Raw genomic sequence first — 16762 nt, forward strand, 5'->3', positions numbered from 1 at the left:
CGTCAGAAAGCGTGTAAAGCAAACCGGTAAGCGAAATTCAAGTTTTTTACGCTATTCGTGTCAAATACATTTTGGCAAAATGTTTCTTTAGTATTTTCGTAAATAGCATGGGTAAATACCAGTGTAGATGTGTTAATTTATTACTAATACCACCATTACACGTAGTAACAAGTTAGATTTCGGTAAGCGCGCAAACGTTTGGGAGTGAAATACCCGTTATACATAACTAATGTTCTGAATAAACTATTTTTTTTTGTTGCATTTGCATAATACATATATGAAACAAACCCCCTTTACCAGTGTTAAAGGGGATGAAAAAGTCCCTACAAATCATTCGGAATATCGCGTAATCTTTAGGCAATCTATAGGCAAAGAAGCCAATTCGGTGTTAGGTTGTCTAGGTTTTCTAACCGCTAAGCCTAGCGACTAAGTGGGCGGAGCGATCATCGTCTAGGCGAGATGTCAATTCGGAGTAAAATACATACCATTTTCTATTTAAACGGCAGTAAAATAATAAAACAACACAAAATATAGTTCACACTTGCTTAGAATCATAAAAAATAGAAATTAAGGAGCAAATAGAGGGGTGAAAACAAAACGGTCATATAAGCATAAAACATTTTCTAGAGACGGACGAAACTGTCCGAATACAAAGACTGAAAAAATATAGCCATGATAATTTCCTTTTATGATTTAATACTTAAAATATATCCGTTCACTTACAAACAGTCAAACAGTCCTGTGCAATTAATCTTAATGGCCATTTTTGCTGTGAAATTAAATTATATTACAACCTAAAGTTCGGTGCGAACATTTTTAAGTGACTTTGAACAAAAACAAATTATTTTGGAGCATGTATTTTAAAGAGTAATGCATTTTACAATTTATATAACTAAACTTGATTTCTTCTTGAAAAATTTAACTTATAACGTTGTCAAACACAGCATGAATGATTATTTCTATGTTTTTGTTTTAACTATCGGATAGTGGCAAATGTTCATTTTTTTAACATAATTTTATTTAAAAGTGATATTATGGGCATTTTTTACTGTTGAATTGAGCTGAAAAGAATTAACAGGTCAAAATAGTTAGTTAAAATGTGGTTACTGACCAATTATCTGCAACTCATCTTACTACCTGTTGTATATAATTTATATATTATATTCGATATTTTACATGACTCACCCAGTCCTCTAAGTCGGAATGATCCGTAAAACAAAATAGTGTCTTTGTGTCGTATGAACGAATCTGCACTAAAACTCAATTTAGATTCATATCGTTAATCGAATCATTTCTGTCGTCAGTTGTCAAAACAAAAGTACGGCTGATATTCAAATGTATTATTTTTCTCTTTCCGGGATATTGTTTTAGTATGTTGATGCTGCATTAACAAATATGAGTGTATATAAAGTGAAAACACCAAACATAAAAAACGGTTGCGATAGACACTTATAAACTGTTAGATGCCCATAATATCACTTTAAACATCGCAATTTCAACTACACACAATTATGAGATAATTGTAAGGGACTTATTTTGTCTTTTGAAAATTAAAGTAGTCAAAACTTATATTTCCTGACCTGTAATATAATGTTAAGTTTATTAATTTTACAAACATTTGCAGAGATTCTGAAATGTCAGTTCAAAATAGTGTGAGTTGCAAAAATGCCAATAGAAAACAGCCAAATGCTAAGAGTTTTACAAAATTTCTTAAATATATAGACACGTTTTATCTCAAACGCAAAAAGTGAAAACCATTTCAGTTAGAAGGCAAAGTGTTATACTTGCAGGGCATGGTATTTATTAACACATTAAGTCTGTTGCAGTTTTAAAAATGTATTCTAAGAAAAAAATCATTGAAATCAATGAACTTGTATAATATCAAGAAAGTCGGCCATTTTAATAAAAAGTGTATATTAAAGGGTCCTTTTCACGTTTTGGTAAATTGACAAAATAAAACAAATTGTTTCAGATTCGCAAATTTTCCTTGTAGTCGTGATAATTGTGAGGAAACAGTAATATTTACTGAACATTTGCAATTCTCTAAAATATCTATTACTAGTATATGCATCTATTGACGATTTAAACACCTGATAATTATAAAGCGTTGCAACGCGAACGATTGAATAATTTGGAGTGTTCTATTGTTGTCGTTATATTTTGTGATACTTTGAGGATTGTTAATATATTGTATAAAATACATCACTCATTGTATGAGCACGGATGACCGAGTGGTCTATTCGATAGACTTTTACTCCAGGGGTCAGTGGTTCGAGCTTATTTGAGGGTTACTTTTTTTTCTTTCTCTAATTTTATTCGTGTCTTTTTACTGGAGCTTTTTAGATCGAATGTTTACATTTATCAATATAAAGCATTTAATGACAAACTTCAATACATGCCCAAATCTGTGAAAAGGCCCCTTTAAGCTTTTTTAATAAAATTTAAAACCATTTACAACTTGTATTTTTCACTAATATTTGGCCTTAAATTCGTTGGCGTTAACAAAACTTACTATGTTTCAAACTCAACCCCAACTCACTATTATATATGCGAAGCATATGAATCAGTATGGTTATATAACGATTGACATTCAATCAGCACACTTTAAATCCAAAAACATTAAACCGGTATGTTCATCGATAGTTTCACATTTCACATGCACCGTAACTAAACCAAATCACATCACACAAAAAATGGTTATTTACGGATTCAAATTTTAAGAGACAACTAAAAACAATAAATACCGTCAGTGTGGTCACTTACCAAACGAAAAATCATGTGCATGGTAACATTTTATCACAACACAGTGTAATGAATGTATTATTCGTGGTTTTAACAAAACATATTAGTTGACGTTCAGAACTTAGGTAGAGATCAAAACGCTAAACGCATCTGTGTATATAAATAAATTAACAATTATATGTAAATTCTTTGTATCTCTTAGTTGCCATCAGTTAAAAAATATTAAGATATTTTCTAAATGAAACTTGTATAATGTTTTATAAATATATTCTTGAATTATTGCACAAAGTTGCATCTTAAATTTCATCTCCTGAATGCGTCACTGTTCTAAGTTGAACTTCTTTGCGCATGGAAAGTTTTCTCATTTGAAAATAAACTTAATTTTCATTTTAAATTAATTGCCAGTAATAACAATATTTTATAACATGATAGGCAATGGACAAGTCAATATCTGAAACACATATCAATTAGAACGCCTTAGATGTTGCCACCTGTCATAAAGGAAATAAAAATAAATATTGATTATCTAAAACTTGTGTTTGCGATAATGATTATTCTTTAAGTCCTACATAAAATCACACAGGCTCCATTTATCAACAAACGAAACAAAAAAAAGTTTTTTTAATATTTAGTGCCATATGAATATATGCAAAACTTCCTCAAACGGAGAAAAGTCCAATATAAAACACAATTTGCACGAGGTTTTATTTGCCTACCCAATTCAATGAGGGAAATACGTAAAAACAAGAATTAAAGTACAAATGATATTTTCTTTTTTGAACTTTCGAGAAAAATAACTATGATTCTTATCATAAAGTCAGTCTTCGTTTCTGTGCATGTTAATAATAATAACTAAATAAGTAAGAATATGTATGATCATTTCGATTTGGCAAGACTATGAACCATACACAAAAAGCTCGTTATACGTTTCGTATAAGACCACTTTCAATCTGTAAAGCATGTCAAACCTGTCCATGCAGATACATTTACAACAAAATAAGTATGAAACTGGCCTTTTAAGGTATGATTTCACGAAATTTGATTATTTGATTTTTTACCCATAATAGGCCAGCGCTCGTCGGCTTAATAGAAAGTTGTAATGTCAACCAACGGTGAAGTTTTTGTGTCGGGTTATCACCTAAACCATAACACAACATTGCAACACGACCTGCTTTGTCTTTGTCCTCAAGCTTTTTAAGCATAAGTGTTTCTAGTTGAAACAAATGGACATTATCTCCCATGGATCCTTCGCAGATCAAACACAGAATCAATCTGAACTCAGAAAAAATTGTTTCGGGATAGGATAATCTGCTTTTACCAATACAATCATCCGCATAAACTTCTATTGACGGCTCACCTTTACCATCATTGCATCTATCAATTATAACCTGTTTGTACTCTCTAGCTATGGCTTCGTCCCGTTCTAGGTGAAAGATTAACAAGTCTTTCCACACTGAAAAAAGAAGCGTTTATTGTTCTAAACTTTATTATTATATACACAAATATTTTTTGAGACCACGGTGACGCGTGTCATCGATAGTCACATATTTCACTGCCGATAAGTTAAGCATTCATATACAACACCAAGAAATACAACAACAGCACAAAAAGCGTTGTAATAAACTAAATAATATCGTTGGTGAAAGATAAGTAGATTGCAAAACAAAAATCTCACTAGTTTGCCATCTCTTTACCAATGGTCGTTACGTCTGTTGACAGATGTAGAATATTCACAAAAATAAGTAAACCTACACAACAAATGCAAGCGTTAAACGAGCTAACGAAATACTCATGATGGCACGTTTCTTCCGTATCATTCTTATAAAAAAGACGGATTTATTATTCATGACGTCATTTTATGACTTGAAATATATATATTTTTTACTTGAAAAATATTTGTACATCTCTAAACATAAATTATGCTATAATATGCCGATTTGTCTTTACCTTATTATATAAAAACTTAAACTTTTCTTATAACAGTGTTAATTTACTAAATAACATTTCTTTTATACTACTATTCATCTCTTCTTAATAACTATTTAACGGCGCAATGTCCATATTTTAAAATTTTAACTCTCAGTTGTATGTTCTGCAAATACAACGGACGTGTAATTCTAGGAGTAATTGTAACACAAATATATATTATTGCCATCAACAAGCGTTACCTGTGCGAGGATCACTACTATTTGGTACCGGACATTCATTCGCTTCACCTAACGTGACAACCACGGTATTGTTCCACTCAGTATTTACATGTCTTTGGTTATATCCAGATGAACTTGCAGATCGTTCTGAAACAAAATATATACTATTTAGTAAAATAATTTTAAATTAGAAACAATGAATATTGTAACTTTATTAGAATAATTATTGAAATGTGTTTTGTTAGAAATGTATTACTTTTAATTTACATTTTACATGCACAGCCATGCTTTGTATTTAGGCTTTCACAACCATTATTGCGGCGTCTTCATGAACATGCTTAACAATTTTATGATAACTTAAATACATGATGATAAGATTCCAAATATTTTGAATCTGAAAAAATGTCAATAACAATATGTTAGTTCCATTTCTTTCGTAACACATTAACAATAAGGTTTGCATATAATTATGAGGTAGATAAGCGATGATTTAATTGACAGTTGTACTGTTCTTAGTGATATTGACTTTAAATTTGCTATGAGTTGAATTGTAAATAGATTGCATGTTACTTAAACGAATGTTTTGATAATATATATACTTTTATTTCCTCCAGTGTAGGAGAGCAGAACATACTTACAGCAAGCATGCCATCAGCATTAAGTACAGTTTCACAGCATATTGTATGTTATAGTAACATATACATTGTTTGTAGCAAAAAATAAAATATATTGAAGTTATAAATAGGTACATTAAGAATATACATTCTGATAATTGAAGTAATGAATACGTACATTAAGAATATACATGTTGACCATTGACAATATCACCATAAAGTAAAATAAACAATAAACAGTGCGAAAGCAATTGTCAACATATTGATAAAATTCAGTGACATGTCTGAGCGATTCGTTTCTACCCCTGAATATTCACTGAGGTTCTCTTGACGAAATCCAAATTCAAGAAAAAATTATCTAGTGAATAGTATTTTATATAAGTGTACGGTGACCCTCAACTTATCATGCGAGTAGCAGAATGGTGAGCGTGATAATTTTGTATTAAGATACATACGCATCTTTCAAAAATCATTTCTTGAGAAAGGCATCGAAACGTTAAGATCGTGAAAATATGTTATTTAATACACTTTAACTTTTAAAAGCTGAAACCATCGTAATAGAAAAGTTTGAGAAGCGCCCATTTTCATTTTCTGAGCTGAGTTTCAGCAACGATACGGTGTGCCCAAAGACGTTCATTGACATTAATGCCATAAATCGGAATATTCCGATGCGGTTAAACACACGTTCCCACAGCCGCTTTCGCTGTACATCATTGGTGTTATAGCAACACATCAAAAGTACAGTTATGTTATCAACGATTAGGTTACACAGGCTAAACTTTTGAGAGGATGGGTGTGACGGAACTAATCCTATACTATTTAGAATTGTTTGACAGGCAGTCAGAAGATTTGGATTTGCCCTGGCTATTTCTCACAGTGGCGAGCAATTGCCTGGTTTAATCACATTTCCTAGAAGGTTGTACTGGTCACAGTGCAAAAGTCGCTGAGCCAAATCGGGTTTCGCCTGCAGTTTCACTGTTTTATCAATTATCATTTTCCATGTAAACTGTGTTGGGAATAGTCAAGTTTCGATGTATTCATTGACAAACTGAAGGAGACCGTATTTTTCAAGGAGCCTGTACACATCTGCCATAAAACCTACTCTTTGATTTTCCAGACTCATATATCTGAGCAACCTGAAATACATCTTTCACCAGGTACTTTGGCGATAATCTGCATAGCTGGCATAGGAATTTTAACTTCGAGCAGTCCATGTGTGTTTCAATCGGTGATGCATTTGATATACACATACAATAGTATGTAGAAATACTTTTCTGCAAACCCTGCATGTGTTTTATACAGAATTTATGTATTCTAACCGAGCTAAATCACTTGCTGCACAGTTATTCCAGAGTTCACAACCGGACATTGCCTTCGGAAGGATGGCTGTCGTATATATCGTCATCAATGTTTTTGCACTTACATTTTCACTGCTAATACCAGTGCCACATATGTTGCAATATGTCCAACGTAGTTTTACACTTGCTTCCTGGATAGATCCCTTTGTTGCCAGCGCACTGTCACAGACAATCCCAAGATGCGTGTATTTTTCTGCGATAGGAATCGGATCAGGACCCAGTTTGAATGAATGTTGGTGCTTATGTCCCTGCTCATTAAAAACAACAACAACGCATTTACTAGGGTTGTACAAGTATCTCAATTTCTGCATTTCTTCCAATATTTATAACAAATGTCCATGCTTTGAAAAAGAAACAAACACCATATCGTCGGCGACTGTCGGGGCACACAAATTTAGATCGTATAGGCACACACCATTTTTACTATTCATAAGTTCCGTTATTAGTCCGTCAATATACACAAGGTACAAGAGCGGCGAGCTCTTACCGTCCTTTCGAGTACCCTGGAGTACCTGCAGTTCACATGAGTGAAATCGCTGGTAGCTTACCCGACTTTTTGTGTTACGGTACATATCTCTGAAAGCTGCCAGCGTCTTGTTATCGACCGATAGCGCTAATGGGTCAATATTTAATGCTAGCAATTTGTTGTATAGGCCCTCGTGCCAAACTCGGTCGAAAGCTTGTCGAGCGTCCAGGTAGCATAAAAAGACAGAGGGTGAGTTTTTTCGAGCGTAGCGTAAGCATTCACGGAGCGCAAAACTCGTCATTATGCAGCCCCCTTGCAGTCTGTTTAACTGATTCAGTGTATTATTCTTTAAGCGGTCTAATAGTAACATTTCACAGAGCTTTAATAAACTTGATGTTAATGTTATTGCCCTGTAATTATTTGGTTCATATTTTCTTTTGTTACCTCCCTTGTGTAAGGTGATTATTTTTCCTTCCTTCATTTTATCGGGAATATGCCCGCTTCGCAACATCTGCGTATACATGTGAGAAAATGGCTCCGCTAGAGTAACGGCACCGAATAACAAGTGTTCGTGCATAATCCTATCGGGCCCACCAGCTTTACCTTTTACCAACGTTTGTATGTAGGACAAAACGGATGTTGGGTGAACAATTGCTGTGATGTCAAGGACCATATTTTGAAATGACTCTTCAATTTCGATAGTCACAGTCTGTTTCCACTTATCGTCGAACTGCGGAATACCTGTCGGTGTGTAGAGATCTGCAAAATATTGACCACACTGTTGAACAATATCCTCTCGAGGTCTATACATATTTCCATTGAACACAAGACCGTCGCAGATTTTTGTTCTATTACCACTTTTCCCGCCATTCACTATTTTCCAGAAGTTCGCGATATCTGACTCTGCCGCAGTTTCCAGGTTGTGGTCGAGATGTTGCATGTAAGACAGTGAGGCACAACTGTGTTCCCGTCTTAATTGAGCATTACGGTACACTACCGATAAGTTCCCCCGCGGTCGTCCTTCGCGACATCAGATATCTCTTGCACGCTTTTCACGTGCATGTAGAGCGAAAGTTCCTCAGTCCAGTAAGGTTTTAAGTATGTCTTAAACGTTTTCTTAGGAAATGCGTTGTCCGCACTCGTACAAAGTATTTCACAAAGCTTACATACCATCACTTTCATTATACTGAAATATATCATCTCCAACTGCTTGCTTGAGCATATCTTTGTAGCATTTGATGTTTAGATCATTAGCTTTATTCCAGTTGTTACAACTCTGTGTAGCAAACTTTTCACTTACATTCAAATAATCACAGCTAACGTTGAGGCAAAAAGTATAGGTCGATGCCTAGACACTTTTAAACAACAATCATCTGTCAGTTCACAATAACGTATACAGTCTGAATTTTCAATGGGCTCAAATACATAACCAAGTAGAGACGTAACGGTTCCGTCGTATGAATCAAAAGAGTGCATTGCTCCATGTTTGAAATTAGTCAAGTTAGCTGCTGTTAAGTTACAGTCATGTACAAATTTCATAAACTTTCTATCTATGTTATTATAAGTGTAAGCACAAGCAGGTTTTGCGTTCAAGACTCCCATAAAAATATTCACGCCTTTATCACAATAAAGATTATACAAGTTATACAAAGTAAGCAAATACTCGTAGAAAAATTCAACGGGGTGATTACTACATGGCAGATAAACCTGGAAAATAAAAGAATATTTACCGGGATACAATTGCATTTGAATACAAAACTATTCGGTCATCATCAATAGATAACGGTTATAATAAAGTAGAAGTGATAACAATATTCATAACCCTGTCCTATGATAGCCACGTCCAATCTACATCTGCTGAGAGTGCACTATAGCGATTCAGCGTCCCAATACTGTCTGAATGTATCCGTGTTCGGAATCTAGGTGGTTTGTCTATCGGCCCCTTAAGTCGACGTTTGTAGTCCTGGGTCATTGACCATTGACCTCCATTGTTATAGCGCGACCCCTGTTCACTGGTGGCTCGTGTTGACGGATGCTTTCGTTGAGCGGCTCTTGACATCCACGGTACACATTTTACATAGTCTGACCAGAAGTTGTTTGTGAGTACAAGCCCTGCTTGATCATTGGAAGTCATAGTAAGTTTGAGCAGCACTTTCCGAGGGTTCTTTCGCAGAGGATAAACTCTCATAGATCTTACTTGTGGCCCTTTTTGCTCAAGTACAGGCTTTAAGACGTCCGTGTTTACTCAACCGCTCAATCCTAGCACACAGAGACGCTTCACACGTCTGGTTTCAACCCGCCGGTAGTCACTTGCTGATTGTGTGTCGGCATCATCATTTCTTATTGTTACTCAGGCAGGGATGTGTTCACCAATCAGCTCCGTAAGTGGCTCTGTATTCTGTATTAGGTTGTTTATGGATACTGTCCTCACAATCCTCTGTGTCTGTATGTGTCCGGCTGCTAGAGGGTGTGGTATAGTCTCTCGCATCGCAATAACAGTTTGTAACATTTATGATCTCCGACTTCAGTTGTACCTCTACGTTCCTCACTCGGTCTTCAACCTCTACTATTCTAGAAACAAGGGAGCTAGTGAGATTCATGAAGGCCTGGTGTGTCGCTGTCGACACAGAGTTAACGGCATTCAGACAATTTAGAATGTCCGTCTTGATATTCAGATTACCAGTTTAAATACAGTTTATCTGCTCCGACCTCAAGTTGTCACTAATATGTAGCGATTGTTTAATACAGAGTACGCTAGCCTGAAAGGAAGTAGACGTTTCCTTTATAACAGCCTGCTCTTGTGCACATTGACATCTCTCAGATTTTTTACGTACGGCTGGAGCTCTTTTATTATGATGTCGATGAACGGATGATTTTCTTGCCTTACCAGAGCTTATCATATTTCTAATGATACTGTAGTCACCCCCTTCAATAACCTCAATTTTCGAGTGAATGTCTTGTGCTAATCTGATAGCCACTGATTCACCAGAACGCGTGTAAACTCTATGCCTTAGTTCAGAGTTTTGATTGAACGAGAAGTCTGGATTCACTTGTTTCAAAAGTTCAAAGTATTGGCAGCGAATACGATCATGGTCAGACTCGGACGATGCATACTCACGAACAATACGCTGAACACACATATCTCGTGGGTAATCCTTAAACAAGTTCACAAGTGACTGGAGTTCCTGAACGTCTCGAACATCAACCTCCTCTATGTCAGTATAATCCTCACAATCACTATGTTGGCTGGTGAAGTCATGTCCAATTGAATGCCCATCGCAAGACAGAAGCTGGTCCGATCGATGATTGATAATCATTGTGTCCGGGGGCTATTGAACTAATGGTCGATTCAGCGAGATCGTACTCTGATTTATATCCATTATGCTCATTACACTACGATGGCATGTCGTAAGCTGTTGTCCGGTAAACCAAATCGATAAATAGTTTCAACTCAATCCACTCGCATACATAGACAAAGAAAATATGAAAAATGTCAAAAATTATATATAGTCTTGCACAAACCGTGTTTAACTATTTACTCCGATAGTCCGATATACTACACTTTGCTTCTTATGTTAAATATCTTGTCACACAATTTTACATGCTGAGAATATTTAAATCCTTGAAAAAAAATTACTCGCGATCAAACATGAGAGTTTTACTCTCGCGCATGTGCAAAATTCACTAAGCCTTTTGAAAATAAGTTAATCACCAAGCTGTGAAATGACCGTTCAAATGCAGTTAGCCCAGTTGCATTCATAATGTCACATTGATTGGCAATCGGTATCTTGCTATAAATAAAGGAACTCTGCTGTATTCCGTGTCACTACGATTGTATTTGCGTCTATGCATATGTTCCTCCGTAAGTAGTTAAACAACGATAACGTTCTGCGTTCTAAGCCACGTAGGAAAGTTCCTTTATGGTTGTGTAATTGTGTTAGTGCTGTTCTCATCGATATCAGATTTACGCGTCTTGATCAGATAATGGTGATTTTTGAAACCTAACTTGTCGAAGGTTCTTGTCAGTATTAAAACCAAATGATATAAAAATGTTATGTTCAGATATCGACCGATGTACCACTTATATTGTTTAATATAAAAACGAAGTTTGCTATAACAATATTGCAAATAATATATAAATAATCACGTTACACATTATGAAGACTTAAAACACATCTAGTACGAAAATAGTGTAAACGCTAAAAATAAATTGTATTTCGTAAATAAGACTAAATACGGCAATTAACTGGGATAGTACTTCCGCCGCGCATGCGCATCAGTGTGCTTACCGCATGCGTTGAAAATAGTTGACACGCAAACGAACGTGGTTCGTTTTTCTTGTTTTTACAACAAATCAGTGCGTGTTTTTTTATGTTTGAGTACACGTAGTGAACTCTCTTTCATTACGAACACTTCAGTGCTTAACATATCGTGAATTTCGCAACGTAGTTGTGTGGTTTTCTTTATTGTTCTTTCGCCGAGTACACGTGGTGGACTCATATCAATGGCGGACGTCGAAGAGCCGAAGGCTCCTTCAAACGACAAGAAAGTGAGCAAGGGCAAAGCCCCAGCTGTAAAAAGGACACTCGCCGATGTTCCTTAAGTAAACACGGCGGAATCGGTCAATAAACCCGTCAATAATGACCTGAACAATAACCTTGTTATGGAATGTCTAAAGAGCATTCAAGAAACTCAATCGTCGATGGTTCAGCGTATAATGGCCATCTAACAGGGACAGGCAAGCTTCTTCGAAGAAGAAGTCGACTTCTATGAGTATGATGAGGAGGACCCTGGCCCCTCAAAAAGAATCAAGCCAGAGAATGAGGGCAATACTGACCCTAGTGTAGAAAACCGTCCTGTCTTGAGCCGTTTATCCTCACTCGCAAAGAAATTCAAAATGGCGGAGATTTGCGGTGACGATGTAGACCCAGTCTTGGTTGCGGGTATAAATGAACTTTACAGTAAAGGCATGGAGGAGGAACTTTACGAAAAAAAATGGTAAAGGACAAAAATTGTCCCAGACCTGGGAACTGTGAGGGGCTCTGCACAGCCAAAATGAACAACCTGCTAGAGAGCAGGTCTCTAGATAGGAAAATGCAGACGAACTCTGTTGTCAAGGCAGGCGTCTTCTTATCGAAAGCCTTGAAAAAGCAGCTCAGCTCGAGGCAAAGTTTGCAGACATGGATAAAACTGAGGAGCTTGACATGCCCGAAGTGATTGAGAACTACCATAGTGCCATAGCTCTAATGGGACATGCCAATTACCAAGTCAATATGGCTCGCAGAGACTTGTTACGGCCGGAACTTAAAATAGAGTATGCCCATGTATGCACCCACTCCTGACCAGTGACCAAGGAGCTGTTTGGGGACGATATATTTAAAACGGCCAGGGAGATCGAATATTTTGCAAAAATCGGAACAAAACTGTCGGGTCAACCCACCTTTAGAGGGGGATTCAGAGGTCGCTCGGGATTCAGGAGCCGTTCAAGGGGATTCAGGAGTCGTGGATACCACGCTTATAGTGCCCCTACACTTTAGATACCCACCCGAACCAAAAAACTTCCCTCGCCGAGGAGGAGCAAGGAGCTTTCAAAAGTAAATCTTAATGTAAGTACAGACTTTAAAGCAGGTAGATCGCAATATTTTTTCTCAGAATGGGAAAAAATAACAAATGATAAGAAATTTTTTGATATAATACAAAATTGTCGCATAGAATTCAAGGATGGCTTAAGACCACATCAAAAAGATCTCCAACAAAGGCAATTCAATGAAAAGGAATTAATTTTCATTGACTCAGAGATAGAACAATTGCTTAGACAAAATGTCATAAAAATGGTAGACTACGACAAGGATCAGTTCCTTTCCTCAATGTTTCTAAGATTAAAGAAAAACGGTGAATACCGGCTCATTTTAAATTTGAAAAAAATTGAATGAATTCATTTCATATAGACACTTTAAAATGGATACTTTTGAAAATGCCCTAACACTCATAGATAGAAACATGTGAATGTGTTCTATAGACATTGGTCATGCCTATTACTCTATAAAAATAGATGAAGAAGATCAAAAAATGTTGAGATTTTTATTGAGAGGCAAAATATATCAGTTTACTTGCTTCCCTAATTGAATTAGCCATGGCCCATTATGGTTCACTAAAACTATGAAGCCTGTGTACTCCTCTTTACGCATTCTTGGTCACATTAGCACAGGCTATATTGATGAAAGCTTGCTTGGAGGTCAAACAGTAAAGTTATGCTTAAATAATGTGCGCGACACCTCAAATTTAATGACAAGGTTGGGTTTCATGATAAATAAAGATAAATCGGTGCTAGTACCAACCACCAAGATAAATTACCTGGGGTTTGATATCGACTCTGAGGAGATGACCGTCAGGTTACCAGAGGAGAAAAATCACTAATTGTTAGTGAATGCTTAAAATTACACATGAAAGTCAGATCCACAATCCGTGATGTGGCAAAAGTCATTTGCATTTTAGTAGCATCCTTCCCAGCAGTATAATTCGGAAAATTGCACTATAGAGAACTAGAAAACGCAAAAATTACAGCTCTTAAGTTCAATAGGGGCAATTTTTTAGGGAAGCATGTATATTAACAATAGAATGAAATCTGAATTAGAATGGTGGTTCACAAACATTCACTCACAATAAAGAAAATTGATAAAGGGAACCCTGACCTGGTCATACAGACAGACTCCAGTCTTTAAGGATGGGGGTTTGTTATTAATGGAGAAGAGTCAGAAGGTCGATGGACAAAAGAGGAAAAAGCACTGCATATAAATGCGCTAGAATTAAAGGCTATACTGTTTGCACTCCAAGCCCTTGAAGAAAAAAGTTAAAAATAAAAATGGTAAAGTGCTGTCAGATTCTACGACAGCTGTGCATTACATGTCAAATTTTGGCGGCTGCAAGTCGCCAGAATGCAACCAATTGAGTAAAGCTATATGGTATTGGTGCATTGAACACAATGTATGGCTCACCTGCTCACACATAGCAGGGAAGCTCAATAAAGCAGACGCACCTTCTCGGCAATTTAATGACAGGTTAGAGTGGGAATTAAATGAAGGCATTTTCGAGAAAATATGTAGTATATGGGAAAAAACCACAATAGACTTAATCGCATCAAGATTAAATAATAAGATAGATTGTTATTGCTCATATAAGCCTGATCCTGGGGCTACATATATTGATGCTTTCACTATTGATTGGAGACAATTTGATTGCTGTTATGCTTTTGCTCCTTTCAGCATGATCAGCCTCTGCATTGGAAAGATTCGAACAGACAGAGCACAAGCCATAGTGATAGTACCTCTTTGGCCGACCCAAACATGGTTCCTGGCCCTGATGAGCATTCTAGTGGACAATCCCAGAGTTTTTCCCAGAAGGAAGAAAATGATAGCACTACCGCACATGGATGTCGAACACCCGCTACAAAAGAAATTAACCCTAATTGCATGTCGGGTATCGGGAATTCCTTTAGAAATACAGGACTTTCAAGGAAGGCTGCAAGTATACTCATCGCTACGTGGTGATTGTCCACTAGAAATCAGTACAAGTCATACATCTCAAAATGGCTATCATTATGTGGTAAATGGCAGGTTATCGAAGTATCTCCATCTGTTAACAATGCTATTGAGTTCTTGACAGAGTTATACGAACGTGGTAACAGCTACTGTATAGTTCTATAAACACAGCAAGATGTGCGCTCTCATCATTAGGCATAAAGATAGAATCCTACACAGCTGGATCTCATCTCTAGTTTTGAGATTCCTCAAAGGAGATTACAATATTAGACCATCTCTACCACGGTACACTAAAATATGGGACGTAAACAAAGTTCTTGTGTATTTACGGAAGCTCAGTTCAGTGAAATCCTTATCTATGAAAGATCTAACATTACAATTATTTATGTTGATGGCTCTGACCAATGCAGCGCGCTTACACACTGTTAATATGTTAACAGTTCGTAATTTACACAAGTTAAAATCAGAGTTTCAGAGTTTGTGTTTGAAATTGATGGCTTAGTTAAACAAAGTAGGCCGGGTACCTCCTTTTCAACTTTAAGTTTCAAATCTTTTCCGCCAGATAGGCGGCTATGTATATATTATGTGATAAAAGAATATCTTAAAAGAACAAAACAATTCAGGAAGGAAGGAGAGACTAAATTATTGGTCAGTTATATTAAACCACATACATGTGTATCTAAGGACACCATAGCTCGGTGGATAAGATGATCCGAGCTGGCATAGATGTCACCATTTTCGGACCGCACAGTGTTAGAGCTGCCGCTACCTCGAAGGCAAGTGAAACATCTGTTCCTATTAGTGAAATATTAAAGACGGCAGGCTGGTCGAATGTTGGGACATTCAAGAAATTCTACAAGGAACCCATTCAAAAACATGACACATTTGCAGAGTCAGTTTTACAATTTTAAGGTAAGACAAATGTGTTGCTTGTACTCTATGTGCATTCATGGAGCTTTAAAATCTCAGTTAACTACCGTATGTAGTCTAATTAACGAAATAAAATTTCAAAATTAAACGAGACTTACCTGTGAGTTGAAGTTGAATTCTATTTTTTTTTATTTATGAGTAAAATAGAATATATAGGGAGTTAACTGCCGCCCTCCCACTTACAAGTTTAAACAGCTTCATAGTCTGGAAGGTTAAAAATGAATCACAGTAGTAACGTGGACCATGAAAGCCCAGAGAAAGATTCAAAGGCTGATGCGCATGCGCGGCGGAAGTACCATCTTAGTTAACTCCCTATATATTTTATTTTACTCATAACATTAGAATTCAACTTCAACCTACAACAACATTAAGTCTCTTTTAATTTTGAAATTACAAACTTTACACATATGTATTGTTCTTAACGATAGTTGCCATCGAAATGTCCAAAATAAATCGTTATTGTACTCTAAAACGAAATGAGTAAAACACAAAATTAGTCACGGGTCTCGTTTGAACGTATTCTGTTTTGAAAACGGTATATTTCAAAGTAACATTGAGGAAATTTATACATGTTTGAAGAATAAAGTTCTTTATCTTTATTGATATGTTATATGTTCCAAATGCATCACTTAATATTTTACATAAACATAAATCAAAGTATGCATGTTCCAGAATCTTTTAAAATAAACAATTTGTTTACAGTAGAATTTTTATAAAGTCGTTGTAGCTTGAATATGGAATACTGAATATTGAAAATGAAATATTGAATATGGAATATTCAAGCTATGTAATATGGATCTTTAAGACCCAATATAGCTGCTTCTTCCTGTATGTGTACGATGATGATCTGAAAACTTAACTAGACGATGTTATATTCTTAAATCTTTTTGTAAAAAGAAGGGACGTTATTGATTCTTGTTCGTATATTCATTTCATCGTTCCTCAAAAAGTTGTAACTCTGTTGATC

The sequence above is a fragment of the Dreissena polymorpha genome, chromosome 7 (assembly GCF_020536995.1).
Source record: "Dreissena polymorpha isolate Duluth1 chromosome 7, UMN_Dpol_1.0, whole genome shotgun sequence".
NCBI lineage: Eukaryota > Metazoa > Mollusca > Bivalvia > Myida > Dreissenidae > Dreissena > Dreissena polymorpha.